This window comes from Lolium rigidum, chromosome 6, assembly GCF_022539505.1.
Source record: "Lolium rigidum isolate FL_2022 chromosome 6, APGP_CSIRO_Lrig_0.1, whole genome shotgun sequence".
NCBI lineage: Eukaryota > Viridiplantae > Streptophyta > Magnoliopsida > Poales > Poaceae > Lolium > Lolium rigidum.
This window is the reverse complement of record NC_061513.1, coordinates 113,909,411-113,928,518: the sequence shown is the minus strand read 5'-3', so window position 1 is coordinate 113,928,518 and position 19,108 is coordinate 113,909,411. Positions and strand designations below refer to the sequence as shown.

The 19,108-nt window shown below is 44.9% G+C and overlaps 1 long non-coding RNA gene across 1 annotated transcript; it reads right to left on the bottom strand.

Moving 5' to 3' along the window:
• Positions 1–4,722: 4,722 nt before the first annotated feature.
• On the bottom strand, positions 4,723–7,039 carry LOC124660817. Its single transcript, XR_006989973.1, has 3 exons — positions 7,006–7,039; positions 5,027–5,101; positions 4,723–4,922 (listed from the first exon to the last, which is right to left on the bottom strand). It is a non-coding gene; the product is annotated as an uncharacterized LOC124660817 (long non-coding RNA).
• Between the last annotated feature and the right edge of the window lie 12,069 nt (positions 7,040–19,108).

The window sequence follows — 19,108 nt, the reverse complement described above, 5'->3', positions numbered from 1 at the left end:
ATGAAATAGAGCTACTTAAAGCAAGTGCGCTTACATCTAGAAATAGGGTGTGCCTATTTCTAAACTGAGAATGAACTTCGTAGTTCGTTCTCAGTTAGATGATATCATCAAATTTCCGTTGCAACTCATGACTAGAACGAATCACGATGCAAATTAAATGGTGTAAAACTTAACTAAGCACGAAGTTAGTTCTCAGCTAGCTGAGAACTAGCAAATCTCGTAGAAATATGCATATCATATTTTTGTAAATTTGTATACCAGGTAAGCTTATCTCATACAATCTTTAGTTCGACTCATCTACTTGCATATTGTAACTTACGCTGTTAATTGGCAATCAAGAGAAAAATTGTACATCTAACAAAGATTGTTAATAGTATCAACAATAGGTAAACAAGAGTAATTGGTGTAGCAGTGATTTTGGTCCATCTTGATTGGCCTTGTCTTAAATGATATTGACATATTGATCCTGGTTGGTTGGTGAAAAGTATTGGCAAGGGAATTGTAGATTTGCTCGATCGTATGTGGATACTCTACTTGAGACAATTTATGCTCTCTAATTTCTCTTAAAAATTAGTATCACGGTAGGTTCATTTAGTATGTCGCCATCCTTCTTGTTGTCTCTTTAAGATGTTTTTCATTAGTTCTCAATATTTTTGGTTTAAGAACAATTTGTAGGATATTTTTAAAATATGGATATCGAATGTCTGTCTATACTATAAGAGGTAATTTACTTATATACCTGAATTGGCGAGTTAATATGTTTTTGGAAACATAACAAACCTACCATACTTGATAGCTAGGCTATGAGGATAAATTAGGGTCAACTACATGGAACAACACTTGAAGAAGGGACGAACCAAAAATTCAAGAATGCCTAGCGCCTATGTAAGGAGAGCAAACGAAGGTTGTGGGCCGTGTGGCACATCCATCTGTCTATCTATCTATCTATCTATCTATCTATCTATCTATCTATCTATCTATCTATCTATCTATAAGAAGGCAATGTGACCGTGGTACATCGGGACTTTCTCACTTTAGTCGTACAAAATGAGAAATAGACCTGGAGTCTAACAAGTCCGCACTTTTGCAGTTTAGTCCCTAACTCTATCCACTCACCTCCATCCCACCACCCGATCCTCTCCTTCCTCTCTCTCGGCGACAGAAGGCGGCGGCGGCGTCTCGAGCGAGTCCAAGGCGAGATGGCCATCGCCGGTGTCGGTGTCAGCAGCGAGGAAGAGATGGCCGGTACGGATGTGAACGACGAGGGGGAAAGGTGTTGTTACCGGCGGCAGCGGTGGCGCTCGGCATGATCTGGCCCACCTACTCCTCGACCATGAAGGTGACGCGCTCAACCTGGTGCCCGACGTGACCGACGACGAGGGTCCGTGGAGATGGGGGTTGTCTCGTTAGCATGTGCACCTAATGCTCGCTCAATGGCCACGCCCCTGCACCGGTTGTGCCACTCTGGAACTTCACCGTGAAACAACGGATGTTGCTATTTATTCCGACGTTTTCAGTAGAATCGGAATGAAAGAGCTGACGTAATGCATTTCTTTCTGTTCTTTTTTGCTCCATAGTCTGGATTCTCAACCTTTGTGAAAGACAGCTAGAGCTGCAAATTTGCAATTAGTTTCTTAGAAAATGTAATGTACAAGCAGCTACATTGACTAACTTCAGTTCAGTTCATAACTATGTAAATTTGAGTTGTTTGGGACTAATGAAAAACTTAATGCAATTGATGTACATGCAATTTTTCTGTTGATTCATGGTATCTGTTCATATTTTGATTTTTTGGGGAGTTTTCTACAAGGGTTCTGTACCCAATTTATTTCTGATTACAATTTTCTCAACAATCAAGAAAACTTTTTGGAATCACAGACTAGACTAGAGACCAGCACATTTGTCTGTGTTCAAAATGCTAAAGATTTGAGCTGATTTTCCGTCCAAGTTAGAACCTTATGTTTGAATCTTCTATTGTTAACATTGATATGTATTTACATCAGACTTCATTTTGAAATAAAATCTCATTGGCCGCAGGTTTCGTTATGAGTTTATGGGAGGGCTGGCAAAAATGCTCCAGCGCCAAAGGTCCTTTTACTTGCACGTGCATAAATTGTATACTGCGTTGGCCATGCTATTAGATAGATACCGACATCAGAAAGATATTAATTGGTGTTTGCTCCGTAGCGAAGCACGGGTATTCTGCTAGTCTTTGTTAGTTATGCGGATGACTCTCACACATATAGGTACTACAACCAAGCCAACGGTTGTGTTGAAGTATCTTGTGATGTGGAGTTCTTCGAGAATAAGGCTCCCAAGAGGAACAAGTTGTTCCAAGTGATGTACATGGTGGAGAATCTTCTCAAGTCATCAAGGCTATGGGCATTGGGCATATCTTGCCCATGGAAACCTATGAAGTTATTGATCAAGTAAATGATGGAGAAGACTCAAGATCAACTCAAGTGGAGCCTATCTCTACTCAAATTGAACCATCAAGTGCATCACAAGAGGAGCCGCTTGATGAAGAACAATCACCGAACCCTCAATCTCTTGAGAAAGATCATGAAGGAGAACAAGACTCTTCTACATCTCAAGATAAAACTCAAGTTGTTATTCATGATCAAGATCGACGAAGATATAAATTTGTTGATCATGAAGGAACCATCCGGAAGATCAAGGCCGCCACAAAGTCAAGTGTCATGCAAGTTAAAAAGATCCTTGGAAGCATTTCCAAAGAAGTGGCAACTCGTAGACACATAGCTCTTCAAACAAACTTTTGTGAACATCATGCTTGTGTGACTATTTTTGAGCCACTCAAGGTGCATGAGGCCTTGCAATCCGGATTGGGTGATTGCCATGCAAGAAGAACTCGAGTTCTTCAACCACAATGAAGTAAGATGTATTATACTATGATATTTTGCTATAATTTGTGTAATATGTATTGATAGACGTATATTATGTACCCCGCTCTTAAGTATTGGTTACGATCCAACTTGTATGCAAGAACGTGCGTGGGGTGATATGTGTATTAGATGGAATAACATGGTTTAGTGATTAGATAGTGACAACAAATTCATGATCAATTATGGCTTTGCCTTTTTTTTTTTGCTATCTCACTAGGGAATAAGTGAATGCATGTGCTATGTTCGTCACGTGACAAAAGTGATGATATTGTTTGCTCAAGGTAGCATATTTGATATTGAAATATTATGTCAAAGTATTGATGGCTATACTCTGTTAATTCTTAATACAAGATTGCTTGAAGTTTTTCCTATTTATGGAGTATAAAAGAGATGTGTTGCATCATATCTATGTTAGGACGTGATACCCGTATGAATGCGTATTTTACACATGTTGAAGTTATTTTGTTTATATCTCATTGATAAATTGTTATTATCCACTACAACTTTAAAGAGAGAATAGTCAAGTGAACCCATGAACCCCGGTCCAATTTTAATCATAAGAAACACATTTCCATTGCATTTATCTTTCTTTTTATTTGCAGCACTATTTTAATCCGAAAATACAAAAATACTTATCTATTTTATTTGCACTCAAAACCCAAAAAAAACCTTTACCGATTTCACTTACTTTACTTTACTTGTTTAGTTGTCTTTACTCTAGTTACTACTTTACTTTACTTTTACTTACACGAAACCTTGTGCTTGAAAACCATGATACGTCTCAAACGTATCTATAATTTTTGATGCTCCATGGTTGTTTTACACCAATTCATATATGTTTTGCTCATACTTCTTTGCACTTTTATACATTTTTCGGCGCTAACCTATTAACAAGATGCTAAAGTGTCACTTCCCTATTTTTTGCTGTTTTTTTATTTCAGAAAAGTTGTATAGAAAATATTTTCGGAATTGGACGAAACGCGGGGAGAGCAGATTGACCACGGGCTTGGCTCGACTGTGAGTAGGGGTAGCGAGGCAGTTGGGCCGGCTCCGGGAGGGGGCCTGGCTGGCGGTGGCGTGAGATGCTGGAAGGGTGGATTAGTAGATAAAAGATAAATAAATGAACATCTAGCTGATCCTGAAACTTTACAAAGAAGTCCAAATTTTAGAATGGGCTGACATATGTTGTCCTCTGACCGTTTTTGTTGTGCCACATCACCCTGATAGTGGGACCCACCAATCTGTCTTGTGAAACGAGTGTCTCAAACAAATCAGTGCTATCCGTTTCGTGTTACCACTAGAGTAGTGGTTTTTTATAACCCTAACGTAAAGTGGTGGTTTCTTGATATCATTGTCTGTAATGTAGTGGTTTTTGTAATTTTCTCCAGTTCCATCGAAAGAAAATACTGCATGCAAGGAAGAAAATACTGCATGGAAAGAACTGTTTCGCTAACTTAAGATGAGGAGCAACACAGTCGACAAACTTCAATACTAGATAGAATCATCGACAATTTATTTTACAAAGTATCGGTACTATAGGACTTCCATTCAGACAACATATTTACATATAAGTTCAAAACTGATAGAATGGCCGACAATTTATTTTAGTACAAATTATCGGTACTATAGGACTTCCATTCAGATAACATACTTGACATATATATTAAGTTACATGTTATTTGAGAAGTTCACATATTCAACCAAAATGGCCTGAAATGATGTAACAGTGAAGTGATAAAAATAAAATGCATGGCATTCAAACTGGCAAATACATAGTTCTACTAGCAGATAGCCTCAAGCATCATGGGTGCTGATTAGAAGTTTGTTTTTTATGGGGGCGAAAAAAATCACGCTCAAGTTTAGTGTTATAGCCCAACTCGAACCCTCCTTGGATTGGATGAATGACACCGAAGCGAGGGTAGCACATGTCACATACTGGCTCGACCTTGCTATCTTCACATACGCATGTACTCAAATCATAAGGGTGTTGGCGGTAGCATGTCTTGCAAATGCAGTCCGCTGGAGAAGAAGAACGCAGGAAGCTACGTCAAAGACTATGTAAGAAAGCAACAATTATTCAACATGAAGTAAAAGATATCAGAGAGAGGGGAAGAGCGACGTACAGCCACCATGACGACGACCCCCCCACCCAACGTGGAAACCAAGGACATTGTAGGAGGTTTCAGTAACTGGTTCATCTGAAAAAACAGACATGTTTTAGCCGAAGAACATGCAGTGTACAAAAGAATCTAACAAGGTTTTTAATATCTTTTTAAAAAGGTTACACAAATAATGCAATGATGACTTATGTTAAATATCTAGACAGCATAATGCCCATCTATATGCCAACAAAGGGGCAAGTTCCTGCAATTAGTTCGCACATGAATCTAAACTGCACATAATGTGAAGCAGAGATGCATAATAAAGATCCGGAAAATCCAGCGAAGCAGTTGATGGGGGAATATACACGGTTAGAAAATTTTGTCATTCCCTCTGGCTGCTGATGTAATGAAATAAGCAATGGAAGATAATAATGAGAGAACAGCATCACTACAGGAGCTGGAAGGGTCAGTCATAGAGTACGCAGTTCAGACTGGAAGTATTTACTTATACACTCTCTCCTTTCCTAACAGAAATTAGAACTCAAATCACTTCCCTCAGCAGACCTAGGAATCATACATGTTGATCAAAGAATAGGAATGTGTAGTGCATTTTTATTTTAACATTTCTGGTACAGCATGTCAATTCATGAAGTTTAATTTTCTCTTGATTATAAGTAGATTATACTTTTACTACTTCAGTCGATATAGCATATAATCATAAATTACAGAAATCATGTACTCGATCCCTCCGTCTAAAAATAGGTGTCTCAACTTTATCTAGATTCGGACGTATCTCTAACTAAAATGCAGTCAGACACCTATTTTTAGACGGAGGTAGTAGCTAAAATATGTTAAGAAAACTTAAAATTTACTAGAAACTAGTCATTCGGGATAGTAAGCTCGATACAAAAAGCATTGTTTAGTGAAAAATACACTTCGGAATGACAGATATCTATGTCTAAGAAAAAAAATAGCTCTACACTCAGGCTGCAAAATAATTTGTGTTTCTAACCATCCAATGAACATGACAGCCCATTTTCAGCTCATTTCAATTTTGGTTTTATCAATTTTATTTTTCTTTTAATTAAAAAGGAATATGTGAAATAAGTTGTATTTTCTAAACAAACTCTAGCTGAGTTTGTGTTTATGTGTTTTTTATTAGAATAATATTGTACTAGTTGAAAAAATCGTACCTTTCTGTGTTTAATTGCCTGTTCTTTAACTTTGACGCATAAAGAATGAAATAAGCAGAATGCACAAAATGCTATATAGTATATACTTTAAAATAACCGATAACACAGACATGATCAAAACTCTAATAGCACGAATATTTAAAACGGTAACTAGAACCCTTGTCATAAGCATGGGTAACTCTTTTTTCCTCGTAAATCATGAAGCCTTCAAATTTACTAGGTCAAGAGACGAAAGCAGTTTCAAACATAAGTCTCAGAGTACTTTTTGATAAAGTAGTACTCTATGTGAGCGACATTTCAGCTCCCAGGTGCATATGATCCCAGGATGAAAAGTAAAATAATTAGAAATAGTTTAAAAATTCAAAAACTCAGAATTGTTTTGACTATATGTGTGTGTCTCGCATGGGCCAGCAAAGTTCCATGAATAAGTACATGTCCTGTCGTAGGAATAAAAAACAAATCCCAGAGCTCTAGGAAACATTTTTTGAAGCACCAAATTTGTTTTTTCCGCACAGGCCACAAAACTAATCCTTTTAAAATAAAATTTTACATGAACACACACAACAGACATTTACTGTATTAAATTTTTCGGATGTTTTTTAAATCGGAATTTCAAATTTCACCTGGGAAGGTATGCTCTTGGGAGCAAATTCGAATATCTGAGTATTCTATAAGCTAAGGTGAATCTTAGACATATAGCAGTAGCTTTCTCAACATGATGGCATGTCTTTTGATGAAAATGCCATGCTCTTTTAAAGTTCATACTCTTGCACAGACAAAAGAGAATCAGATCAAGTAGATACTTACCTAGAGGGGTGCATGTGACAACTTTATTGATATTCTTTTCTCTAGTGAGTTCAAAAAAGAACAGCGTTGGAGGAGCGGGTGGGAAGGACAAGCAGCCAGAGAGCTTCCGACGTGCCACGAAGTTGCCATGAGTCCAGCACATGCCCCTGTCAAGTCTGCTTCCGTCAATCACCATACCAGGAGCAGGTTCATACTCCTCACCCTAATCAACCAGCCAATCAGGAAAACGGAATCGGTACAGGTAGCAGCAAAGGTAAAAAAAAATCATAGAAAAATAAACTGGTTCGTTTTAGGAACCAAAAATAATTTGGCACAGGAGGAACATCATGGAAAAAAGAACATATTACTTTAGGTACGAAAAAAGAAATTGGTACAGGGGAAGGTAAAACAAAACAAAAAGACCAAGGACTTAATTTACTTAGTTGTTACCTCCTGACTTTTTACTGGTAGTTTAGGATGATATCAACACTGTCTTCAACACACATTGGCCACACTTAATATAATTACAATTATTATTGCTTAACAAAATCAGTTAAAACATATTATCTGAAGATACTATTTTTTATGACAAATCCACTTGCATAACTGTCAACTTTCAAATCCAAACAGATTTATACATTAGGTATCGAAGTCTTTAAGCTTTATACATGAGGTACCGATATTCACAATCACATTGTCGATGCAACGCATCAAGTCTGAAGTGAAAACAGAAAGCAGTAAAGTTGTTCTAGTAAAGAGAAGTAAATAAATCAAGTCTATTTGATGGTTTGAGGTAGTAACTAATGACTTTATCTACTCTGTCAAATCCATGATAAGTGTAGTGGTTTTAGTTGAAATTATGGATCAGAGGGGGTAGCACATTTTGGTGAGTCTAATTAAAACAGTGAAAATATAGGCCCAAATTGCTATGCAGGAAAGTTGAGTAAGGAAAAATAGATCACCGGATGCATACTGTTGTACCACCCAAGGCATTCCAGCACAATCTTGCTATCGCGAGCTAACCTTTCCAAGCGCCCCAGCACCTTCGGACTACAAAAAAAAAAAAAAACATACACAAGGATCAACAAAATAAGAGACGGCAAATTTTGATAATAGACTGGATGCAAAAGCGCAAGCGCAAGCCATCCGATTCCATTCTGATCTATGCGAGTTTGGACTTGTGCGTATCAATCAATCGAATAGGATGGAGGGTCTGATCAATCGAACCTGTCATCAAACCTCTGTAGTTGCAGGTCGTCCAGCGGCACGCCGACACGGACGGGATCAGGATCCGGTCGGGGAAAGAGTACGGAGGCGAGCGGCAGCCACCCCCACCCCCACGCTCGCCGTGCCTCCTCCTCATCCTCATCGACTGGCACCACGGCAGCGTTGGGTCCAATGAGGCAATGTGTCTCTTCCGCCTTGTTCACCATGTCGACGGACGAGTCTCCTTCTGTTTGCAAGATGGGACCGCCCCTCTTTTTTCCCACTTTGGCAAGGACCTAAATCGCCGTCGACTCTGTTTCTTTGTCTTCCTTTGGCTTTCTTTCTCTTCGAATAAGGGAAGGGTCCGGAAGATATCGAAGGTGCACGGACGCCAAATCCTGGCCATCGGGCCGGGCCTTTTCGGGCCACTCGGAAGCAGTGCTTGAGACACGTGACCAAAACCTGGCATGAAGCCCGCAGCAGGTCTGGGTTTTCTCTTTTGATGCGCATGGGCCGCTCTGGCCATGGCACAATCGAGATTCAGATTTAATTTAGAATCACGATTCTAATAACTTTTTTTTGCCAGACAGAAATCCACCGATCATCAACAGTAGTACAAATAATTTAAAAAGTAAAAAAAAAATATAAATTGGCACTCGGGCCACCTAGCGATGACTACAAACACTAGCACGAGCCGAAGGTTCGCCGTTATCCTCGCACCTCCATCGCCGGAGTTAGCCAAAGCTTATCGTAGTAGAGCTTGTTGTAGTACACAGACGAGAAGTTGTCGTGCTAAGATCCCAAAGAACCAGCGCACCAGAGCAGCACCCAATGATGACAACCGTAGATCAGGAGAGACTGACATGAAACCACACCAACAAATACGAAAACCGACCAAATCCCAGGAGATCCGACGGGCACACAACTCCACGCGCCCCCCGTCAGTGCTAGATGCACCATCGAAGCGAGGATAGGACGGGGAGGACCTTATTCTGACTTCAGGATGTAGCCGCCGACTCACCATCCCAAAAAAGAGACTGAAAAGCAAACTGAATTAAGAACGGAAACTCCCCGCCGACGAGGGACCGTGGTCCACCACACCTCCAAGGCCCCAAGGCCACCGAAGGCGGAGCGGACCGGCAGTATCACCGGCGAGGAGGATGGGACCCTAGATGGGTTTTGTGTCTTTTTCCGCCGCCTCCTCGGTTGTATCTCACGCGTACACGATTCTGACAACTTTAAATCACGTGTGGTACTGATTCTAATAGGATCTTATGGTTTAAGAATTAGGTTACAATATTGTATAATGTTGAATTTTGTGACATGATCGATACCTTATATGGGTGTGTCCGCCATGTTCTTCATCCAACAAGATGAGTCCATTATTAATAACCTTGGTGTCTATGATTAGAGAATCTTGATCATCTTATTAATCAATAGACACTAGAGATAAGGTTTTACTCAATATCACAATGCATTAATGTTTCCGATTAATACAGTTATAGCAATAGCAGGGCATAAAAATTATTATGAAGAATATAGATGTGAGAATAAAATTATCTTTATTTATGTGCCTACGGGAGTGGTGTTTCAGCACCCGGGAGCATGTGTTCCCGGTTTTTAAATTTTATTTTAAATACACTTTTAAAATGTTAAAAATTCAAAGACAAAATTTAATGGGTACAACTCGAGATTTTACACGCTCACAAAGTCGTTCCATGGAAAACGGTCTTTTTAGTGTCATGTGTAAAAAAGATGAATTTTGGTGTAAAAAAGGTTGTCTACGTAGCTTTTTTTTTGTCTTTTTCACGTAAGTCACAAAAAATATTGGTTATTCGTAAAACTTGATGGCACATAGAATGTCTATACTTAAGCGTGGAAATTTTCGTTTGAATTTTTTTGACATTTCAAAATATATTTTCGATGGCAGAGCATATGCTTCCATGTGCCGAATTGAATTTATGTGTCTCTAGGGCACAAATCACCTATTGAGTTCCAGTTACTTTACTATCATTCGCACACCGTCTCATTTACTTTAGTTTATTTTACTTACTTTGTTCACAAGCTCTAAGAAACAATTACTTTTATTTAAACTTTATTTAGATTTAATGATAATTGTGAGTACCTTTGAGTGAAGATAATTAGAGGATAAAATCATAACCAGTCAGCTCCACCGTGAATTCGATAATCTTAATTTTAAAAAGTAGCTACATACGATATGTAACCTTACAAACACTACGGGAAAACAAGGCTTTGCCGTGCAACTATTTGCACGGCAAATGGATCCATATGCACGGCAAAGGTCGCACGGCAATACCATCGACGGCAAAGACTTCTTTGCCGTGTGCCTTGCCAACGTTGCACGGAAAAGGCTTTGCCGTGCGCCTCGCCAACTTTGCACGGCGCTTCTTTGTCGTGTGCCAAACATGTTTTATCTAAAAAAAAACTCCAAATTAGCCGGTTTGGGATTCAAACCAAGGACGCAGAGTAGGAGAAGCGTGCAACCTTGCCACTAGGCTAAGTGTTAGCTTGTTGATACCTATACCACGCCACGCCTGTTGAGCTGAGAAGAAATCCAATTTTTTACATCTTTGTCGTGCGCTTACACTAGGCAAAGGCTTGCTTTGCGCTATGTTTGTTAAAAACATTAGGCAAAGGTTTGCTTTGTGCCTAGCGTATTTGTCGTGCAACCTATCTTTACCGTGTGATGTGTTGGTCCTTTGCCGCTTAGCTTTCTTCCGTCGTTGCCATGAATCGTATATTGCCGTGCGCTCGTGTCTGCGTTTTTCGTGACCAAGATCTTTGCCGTACGTTTTTCTACGTGCGCACGGCAAGAAAATCTTTGTCATGCGAGGGCACACGACATAGATACACTGCACGATAACGCCTATTTTTCCCGTGGCGAGATATCATAACCATACACGTTGGAGTAGTTATAGCTGTAGTGGTAAATGTTTGTGTTAAAATGACACATGAGCCCAGTACTCAAAGTGTGTATATCTAAACGTGAACGTATGATTATTAGCTTCAGTATTTAGCATCATGGGTGGTCTCTAAACATACTTTTGTGTGTTAAAATGATATATGAGCATCTTCTCGTAAGCCCAGTACTCAAAGTGTATATCTAAACATGAAAGTATGTCTATCAGCTTCAGGTCTTCAACATTATAAAAAAGCGAGCCTGGACGCTTTCCCCCTACTGTCACTGTAGCAGGGGCGATTTTCTGGATCCCGCCGGCCAATCCACTAAGCCACCGTCGATTCGCCGGATCCCCGCCTCCGTTGGCCGCTCCGGCGGTGGGAGGTTGGGGATCCCGTCTCGCAGTGTGTATGGAGTAGGGTTTGGTAGGTCTCCTGCCGGCGGCGGCGAGGAGTGGGCGGCACGGTCGGGGCGGAGTTTTGTGGTGGCGGTCGGCCTCTCCGGCGGTGCGGCTCGGTGGAGCCTCTCTGCAGATCGACCACTTTGGTCATGTGTGCAGGTCCTTGGAGCTGTGCTGCATGGCGTTCCCTCACCGGTGTCCATGGTGCGGTGGAGCCGGACGTCTGAAGAGCTTGAAGGTCTTGGTGATGTTGAGCAAAGCGACGATGTCGGCGGTGCTGGGCGGAGGTTCCTCGGAGCTGAGTTTGTCGACTTCCCGGCCGCAAGAGGGTCTTCTCCCGTTCCAGGGTCAGTGAGGAGAAGCAGCGGCGGCGCGCCGTCATACATCCTCGTTGTCGTTGATGCAGTCGGGGTCCTGTTGGCCTTATCTGTAATTTTTCAGTTTGTTAGGGACCTTTCTGTAAGAACTTTGGCTTAATATCATCAGTCCTTTATCGCAAAAAGAAGGTCTTCAGCATTATGGCTAGTCTCTAAACATACAGTTCTTTTTTATATGCATGTTGAATATCCGTTTTAAATTTATCTCGATATGTATGTTCCATTTTTTCATGTCATGTTGACGTTAAAAAAACAAAAAACTCCCTCGCAAATGCCCAGAGAGATGTGTTCGAAGGAAATAAAAATTCAAATGTGACATGTGTGAAATTTGACATACATTTCTGAAATCCACGGAAAAACACATGCATTAATTCAACTAGTGTTATCACCAGAATTTGATCGAGTCAGAGGTGGGCCGCGATCAAGATGGGCGTGAAGAATATATATATATATATATATATATATAGAAGAGATACGTGAATCGGCCTTTTACCAAGTTGGGCTTAATGGTCCATCTATCTGTAACATATTAGATCGCATCTTAGTTTAGAAGTTAGAATCTTACTCGTGCACGGTTTGGTGCACGCCCACATTAGAAAGTCCGCTGGACTATAAATATGTATCTAGGGTTTATGGAATAAACAACAACCAACGTTCAACCACAAACAAATCTCGGCGCATCGCCAACTCCTTCGTCTCGAGGGTTTCTACCGGTAAGCATCATGCTGCCTAGATCGCATCTTGCGATCTAGGCAGCACAAGCCTGCCTACGTTGTTCATGCGTTGCTCGTACTGAAGCCTTTTTGATGACGAGCAACGTAGTTATCTTAGACATGTTAGGGTTAGCATTGTTCTTCATATTACATGCTTTCATAGTGCAACCCTTGCATGTCTAGCCGCCCTTACACCTGTCTTAGGTGTAAGGGCGGCACCCCGCTTGATCATAGTGTAGTAGATCTGATCCGTTACGATTGCATCCTTGTTCTACAAGGATTAGTTTAATATCTGCAATAGTTAGGCCTTACAAGGGGTCGGAGGATCCAGCGGCGTGTAGGGTGGCGTTTGCTAGTCCTAGAACGGATGTTCCGGGGATCAACCTCGTGTTGGTTTTTAGGCCCTGTCTAGGATCGGCTCACGATCACCGTGCGCGAGCGCGAGGCCCAATCTGAGTAGGATGATCCGATTATGCGGTGAAAACCCTAAATCGTCGTAGATCTCATTAGCTTTACCTTGATCAAGCAGGACCACCATATATTCGGACACCCCGTCTGAATCATGGGTGGATCGGCTCTTTGAGCCGATTCACAGGATAACCTGAGAGCCGATCGAGACTCGTATTTAACGTTTACGTGTGTGCCCTGCAGGAAACTAAGCGAGGCATCATCCACACCTTCCTGATCAGGTATAGGTCAGGTGGCACGCCCTTGTGATAAACATCGGCGCGTGCGACCAGGAGGCTTTGCGGGCCGTCGCTCGGAGGGACTGGGGCCAGCCGCAGCCCTAGTTGTTCCCGGCTCTACCGTGTTGCCCGTCTCCGCCCGCCGGGGGGTTTCGACGTCAACACATTCGCGGCACCCCGGTGGGACAGTCGACGACATCCACGACATCGCCATCTACATCCGAGATGGCGGAAGACACTCCGGTCACGTACGCGGATCCGCTTGATGAGCTCAAGAAGAAGCATGACGAGATCAAGGCAACCCTCGAAGCCGAACTCATCGGCTCCTTCCACCGAACCCGCTCCCATGGCGTCAGGTGGAAGGGTTTCACACCTGAAGGCGCGCTCGATGGAGTGGACCTGTCCGCCCCGTCAGAAGAACGCACCGAGTCGGCTGCGGCGAGGAGATCAACTACATGGTGGCTCATTCGCTGCACCGCCACTCGAGAGCCTGGTGAACACCTTGGAGCGTGTCGCTCGCGCGTCGTCCAGGAAATCATGAGTCACCGGTACTCCCCGTCGGGACCAGCTGCGGGGACTTTCAAAGGAGAGATGCCGCTCCGGCCCCGGCCGTTCGCATGGGTAGCACCGGAACTGCCGAACTCATCGGCATACGTCGTCTACAAGGTTGGTGGTGATCCTAGTGACTACCAATTCCTACCCGAGCCACCTAAGGAGATCCCGCACGGATACACGTGCGCATACGTACCGGACCGCAACGCCCGGGCGCTCTCGAACTAGGCTGCAATATCGGCGGCCTCCGGGACGGCGGGAGGAACGTCGGGAGCCGATCCCGAGAAGCAATCGTGGGCTGGCTAAGTACGCCACCCCGACGAACCTCCAAAGCCCAGCTCCCTGCAGTTGGCTTAGAACCGGAAAAGCAAGCATGGCTGGTTAAGTATGCCACCCGGCGAATCTTCGGGGTTCGACACCTTCGGCCATCACGGCGGATCAGATTTGTACAATTACGAAAGATCAGTTCGGTATGATGCCGAAAAGGAAAGCGTTCGGCTACACCAAGCCGTACCCCAACAGCTACGAACTGATCCCGCTGCCACCCAAATATCGGCTCCCGGATTTCACAAAGTTCGGTGGGTCGGATGGGTCCAGCTCCATCGAGCATGTGAGCCGATATTTGGCACAGTCGGGCACGATCTCGGCGTCGGATGAGTTGCGCGTGAGGTTCTTCTCACAGTCCCTCACGGGATCGGCTTTCGGGTGGTACACATCGCTACCACCGAACTCCATCCAGACTTGGAAGCGGTTGGAAGAGCGGTTCCATGAGCGGTACCATTCGGAAGCTTCCGAGTCTAGCATTGCCGATCTAGCACAACTACGTCAGAAGCGCGGAGAGACTGTGACGGAATACATCCAGCGCTTCAGGAATCTTAGGAACCGATGCTATTCGGTTCGTATAACTGAAAAGGAAGCGATCGAGTTGGCAGTAGCGGGCCTTGCAACACGAGCTCAAGGACATGGCCTCCCAAGCAGATTATCCCTCGTCGGCGCACGTGGTTCGAAACTTTCAGCATATGAACAACGCCACCCGGACATGTACCAAGACAAGTTCAAGCGTGCGGTAGCCCTGGTCGATGCGAGAGGAAGACGAAGTTCTGCGGGAGACCAAGAAGTAGCGATGGCCGAGTGGACTCGGGGAGGAACCCCGTGTCTCCGCAAATGGGTAAAGCCACCGAGGCCCGCCCAGGGGATTTGATTTTGACGTGACCAAGACCGAGCAAATCTTCGACCTCCTACTCAAGGAAAAGCAGTTGAAGATACCGAAGGTCTCAAATTCCCCACGGCGCAAGAGCTGAATGGAAAGCCATACTGCAAATGGCATAACTCGCTCTCCCATGCCACCAACGACTGCAGGGTGTGGCGTCAGCACATCCAAGCGGCGATAGAGAACGGGCGTCTAATTTTCAACCAATACGCCATGAAGGTCGATACCCAGCCCTTCCCCGCCGTGAACATGGTGGAGTATGCTTGCCATGGAGGGTGCCGGCCGGGTTTCTGTGCAATATCAACATGGTAGATCTTGGACACCACGGCGGCAAGGATGGAGATGAGGGCAGCTGCTCTCATAGCAAAGAAACAGAGGAAGCCGCTCCACGCGATCGGCTCCGCCAAGACGGCAAGCGCTACGTAACAGAGGGAGAAGTGAAGGACATAAGATATCAACGACCTCTCTCTGATCACCTCCTCAATAAGTATGTGAGTCAGTACGACCAACGCCGACAGTCCAGCGATGATGATGAAAGAGATCGTCTGGCTAAAGAAGCCAGAAGACATCGTCGGCATAATCGCAATGAGGAGGAGCACGAGCGTTGTGCCAAGGGAAAGGCAAGGGAGCAAGACGATGAGGACAGGCACTGGGATTGTCCTTTCTTCAGGCACTGCTGGGATTCAGGAATGAGCCGATTGCCAACAATCGGCAATTGCCCGGAATGCAACCGGAAGAAGAAGGAGGCAGCCAACGTGTCCGTGTTCGAGCGCTTAGGACCTCTCCCGCCACAGAGCAAACGAGCTGAGTCCCCTCGGTTGGAAGATCTCGAAGATTCGAGAAGACGAGGGAGAAGAAGAAGACGGTATCACCGGCCACGGTGGTGCCCCGACGGACTCAGCCGTTCCCGAAACGCGAGGGTTCAACGATTGCGCGGCCCGGAAGAAGCCGAGAGGTTATACTTGCATACATTGAGGAAGGCAAGGCCTGATGCGGCTGCAAAGGTTCAGCGAACCCTGGATGAAGAGGGTCGTCCGCGGAAAATGGAGTGGCGCCCCAAGCAAAGGAAAGCCGATGATGAAACATCGGCTGGCACAAACATGGTGCTCGTTCTTCCGACGAAGCTCAGTGCTCCACGGTTACACGATACATCCAAGGTGGACAACAGCAAGCGCACCAACATGATAAAATCAGAGATTGGGCTGGTTACGTCTACCGGCACCGGACGAGTAGCAAGAACACGTCAATGAGCAAACATGGCGAGGCTGATCGTTGTGATCGGCCCCAAAAATTTATGAAGGGACATTACAAAACCTTTCATCGAACAAGCAACATGGAGGCCGATTCCAGCAATCGGCCAAAATTATCCTCACCCACCATTCTGCCTGAGTTCAACATGTTATCCAACGGAGCCGATACCATCAATTCTCTTGACAGAATCGGCTCGGGGGGGCACCCAGGTGGACAGAACACGAGGATATGCAATAGAAGCGTCTCATCCTTTGGTGATGGGTATTGGAATATGGGGGCCGATGCGCTAGTCGGCCGTAAAAACAAAAAAATTCTGAAAATTCGAAAATTTTCGAGCACAGGCGATGCAGCAGACATCGACTTAAGAGGAGTAACTGTTACGATCAGAGGGTCAATGGAGCACTAATGGAAGATCTCCTCAATGGAGTAGTCTAAGGGCTTAGATCCTCTCTTCAAGGACAAGGCCAAGAGCAGCCTGGACGTGCAGATCAGGTCAAGGATGGAGCGCATCAGATCCACCAAAGGAAAGGAGCCGATCTGGCCGGCAAGAACTGAAGAAAGCTCGGGGGGCAGCTCACCTTGAAGGCTCTGCGCTTGAGAAGCCGATTTATGTTCAAATCGGCTGGCTCGCACAAGAAGCTCCCTCGAGACATGATCAAGCCCAGGTCCATACAGCTAATTCGCGTATCCTCGTCTCTGTTTTGTTTTGGCTGAGACTCGGGGGGCAACAGGCCTGGTAGATGCTCTGTTGAGGAACCGATTGGGGCACCATCGGCTGATCTTCGTTGCAGCCTTCTTCACAGAATAATGAGCGATCGCTAAAACCGGTGGGAAGAATTTAAGGGGTCTCTTGGAAATCCCACAGTATCTACCGGGAAGAGAATCGTCAGTTGAAGAATGGAAGGGTAAATGTCGAAGGACCGATGCGTTGCTATCGGCTCGTTACGCATTGGCAAGGGGGACGAATCGGCAAGATCAGTGTAAGAAGAAATCGGCTAAGATAAGCTAAAGGAATCGGCAAAATCAGATTGGGAAAAGTTCTTCATTGATAGATTTCTTACATAAGGAGCTGATGGCCCTCAAAAGGAAGTACTAGGGGATACATGGCCCCATCTACGCTACTGCGGTCCTATGCTAGATGTCCTATCTACGGGCCGTCGCTGCCCTCATCATCGCCGTCATCGCCGGTGTCGGCGCTGCTCCCCGGCCGGTTCGTCGTCGCTGCTCCAACGGCCGCCGGCGGGACCTTCATTGTCCTCATCTTCCTCGTCGTCGTCGTCGTCGTCTCGTCGAAGTCACTCGGATTCCCCGGCCGGGGGCAATGGCGCTTGGCCGGCGGTTCGTCGGGGAAGGCTGTCGTCGTCGTCGTCCTCCTCTTCCTCCTCCTTCACCTCCTCGGAGGTGGTGAAGTCGTCCCGAGAAAAGCGATCGTCATCGCTCTCCTCCTCCGATTCCCCGTCGGCAAGGAAGCGGAGGTCACTCTCCCGTCCGTCGAGGATTTGTCGTCCTCCGACCGAGAGGGAGAAGTCATGGCTAGACTCCTCCCCGGCCTCGATGGCACGGCGGATGTTGGCCGCATGGATCTCCGCCGGGTTCGGCTCCGGCGTCGGCGCGCGAGACGAAGAGGGCCCGGGTGGAAAGATCCGATGAAGCGAGAGGAGGAAGAAGACATAGTGGCGCGGGACGGCTTTTGGAATGCTAATGCGAAGGAGATGCGAGGATTGAACTGTGCCGAACGGTTAAATAAAAGGGGATATAGTGGGAATTCAATGCCACGGCGGTTTCCGAGGAAGTGGTGCTTGAAAGAAAGAGAAAAGACGCCAAGTCACGCGAGAGAAGCTGAGAAGGCAAGGCATCATGATGACGGATACTGCGACGGTTACGCCACGACATGACCCGATGAAAGAAAGGCATAATGATTTTGGAAATGTCATTTCCAAAACCAGGGGGGCATGTGTTATCACCAGAATTTGACCGAGTCAGAGGTGGGCCGCGATCAAGATGGGCGTGAAGAATATATATATATATAGAAGAGATACGTGAATCGGCCTTTTACCAAGTTGGGCTTAATGGTCCATCTATCTGTAACATATTAGATCGCATCTTAGTTTAGAAGTTAGAATCTTACTCGTGCACGGTTTGGTGCACGCCCACATTAGAAAGTCCACTTGGACTATAAATATGTATCTAGGGTTTATGGAATAAACAACAACCAACGTTCAACCACAAACAAATCTCGGCGCATCGCCAACTCCTTCGTCTCGAGGGTTTCTACCGGTAAGCATCATGCTGCCTAGATCGCATCTTGCGATCTAGGCGGCCTAAGCTTGCCTACGTTGTTCATGCGTTGCTCGTACTTGAAGCCTTTTTGATGGCGAGCAACGTAGTTATCTTAGACATGTTAGGGTTAGCATTGTTCTTCATATTACATGCTTTCGTAGTGCAACCCTTGCATGTCTAGCCGCCCTTACACCTGTCTTAGGTGTAGGGGCGGCACCCCGCTTGATCATAGTGTAGTAGATCTGATCCGTTACGATTGCATCCTTGTTCTACAAGGATTAGTTTAATATCTGCAATAGTTAGGCCTTACAAGGGGTCGGAGGATCCAGCGGCGTGTAGGGTGGCGTTTGCTAGTCCTAGAACGGATGTTCGGGGATCAACCTCGTGTTGGTTTTTAGGCCCTGTCTAGGATCGGCTCACGATCACCGTGCGCGAGCGCGAGGCCCAATCTGAGTAGGATGATCCGATTATGCGGTGAAAACCCTAAATCGTCGTAGATCTCATTAGCTTTACCTTGATCAAGCGGGAC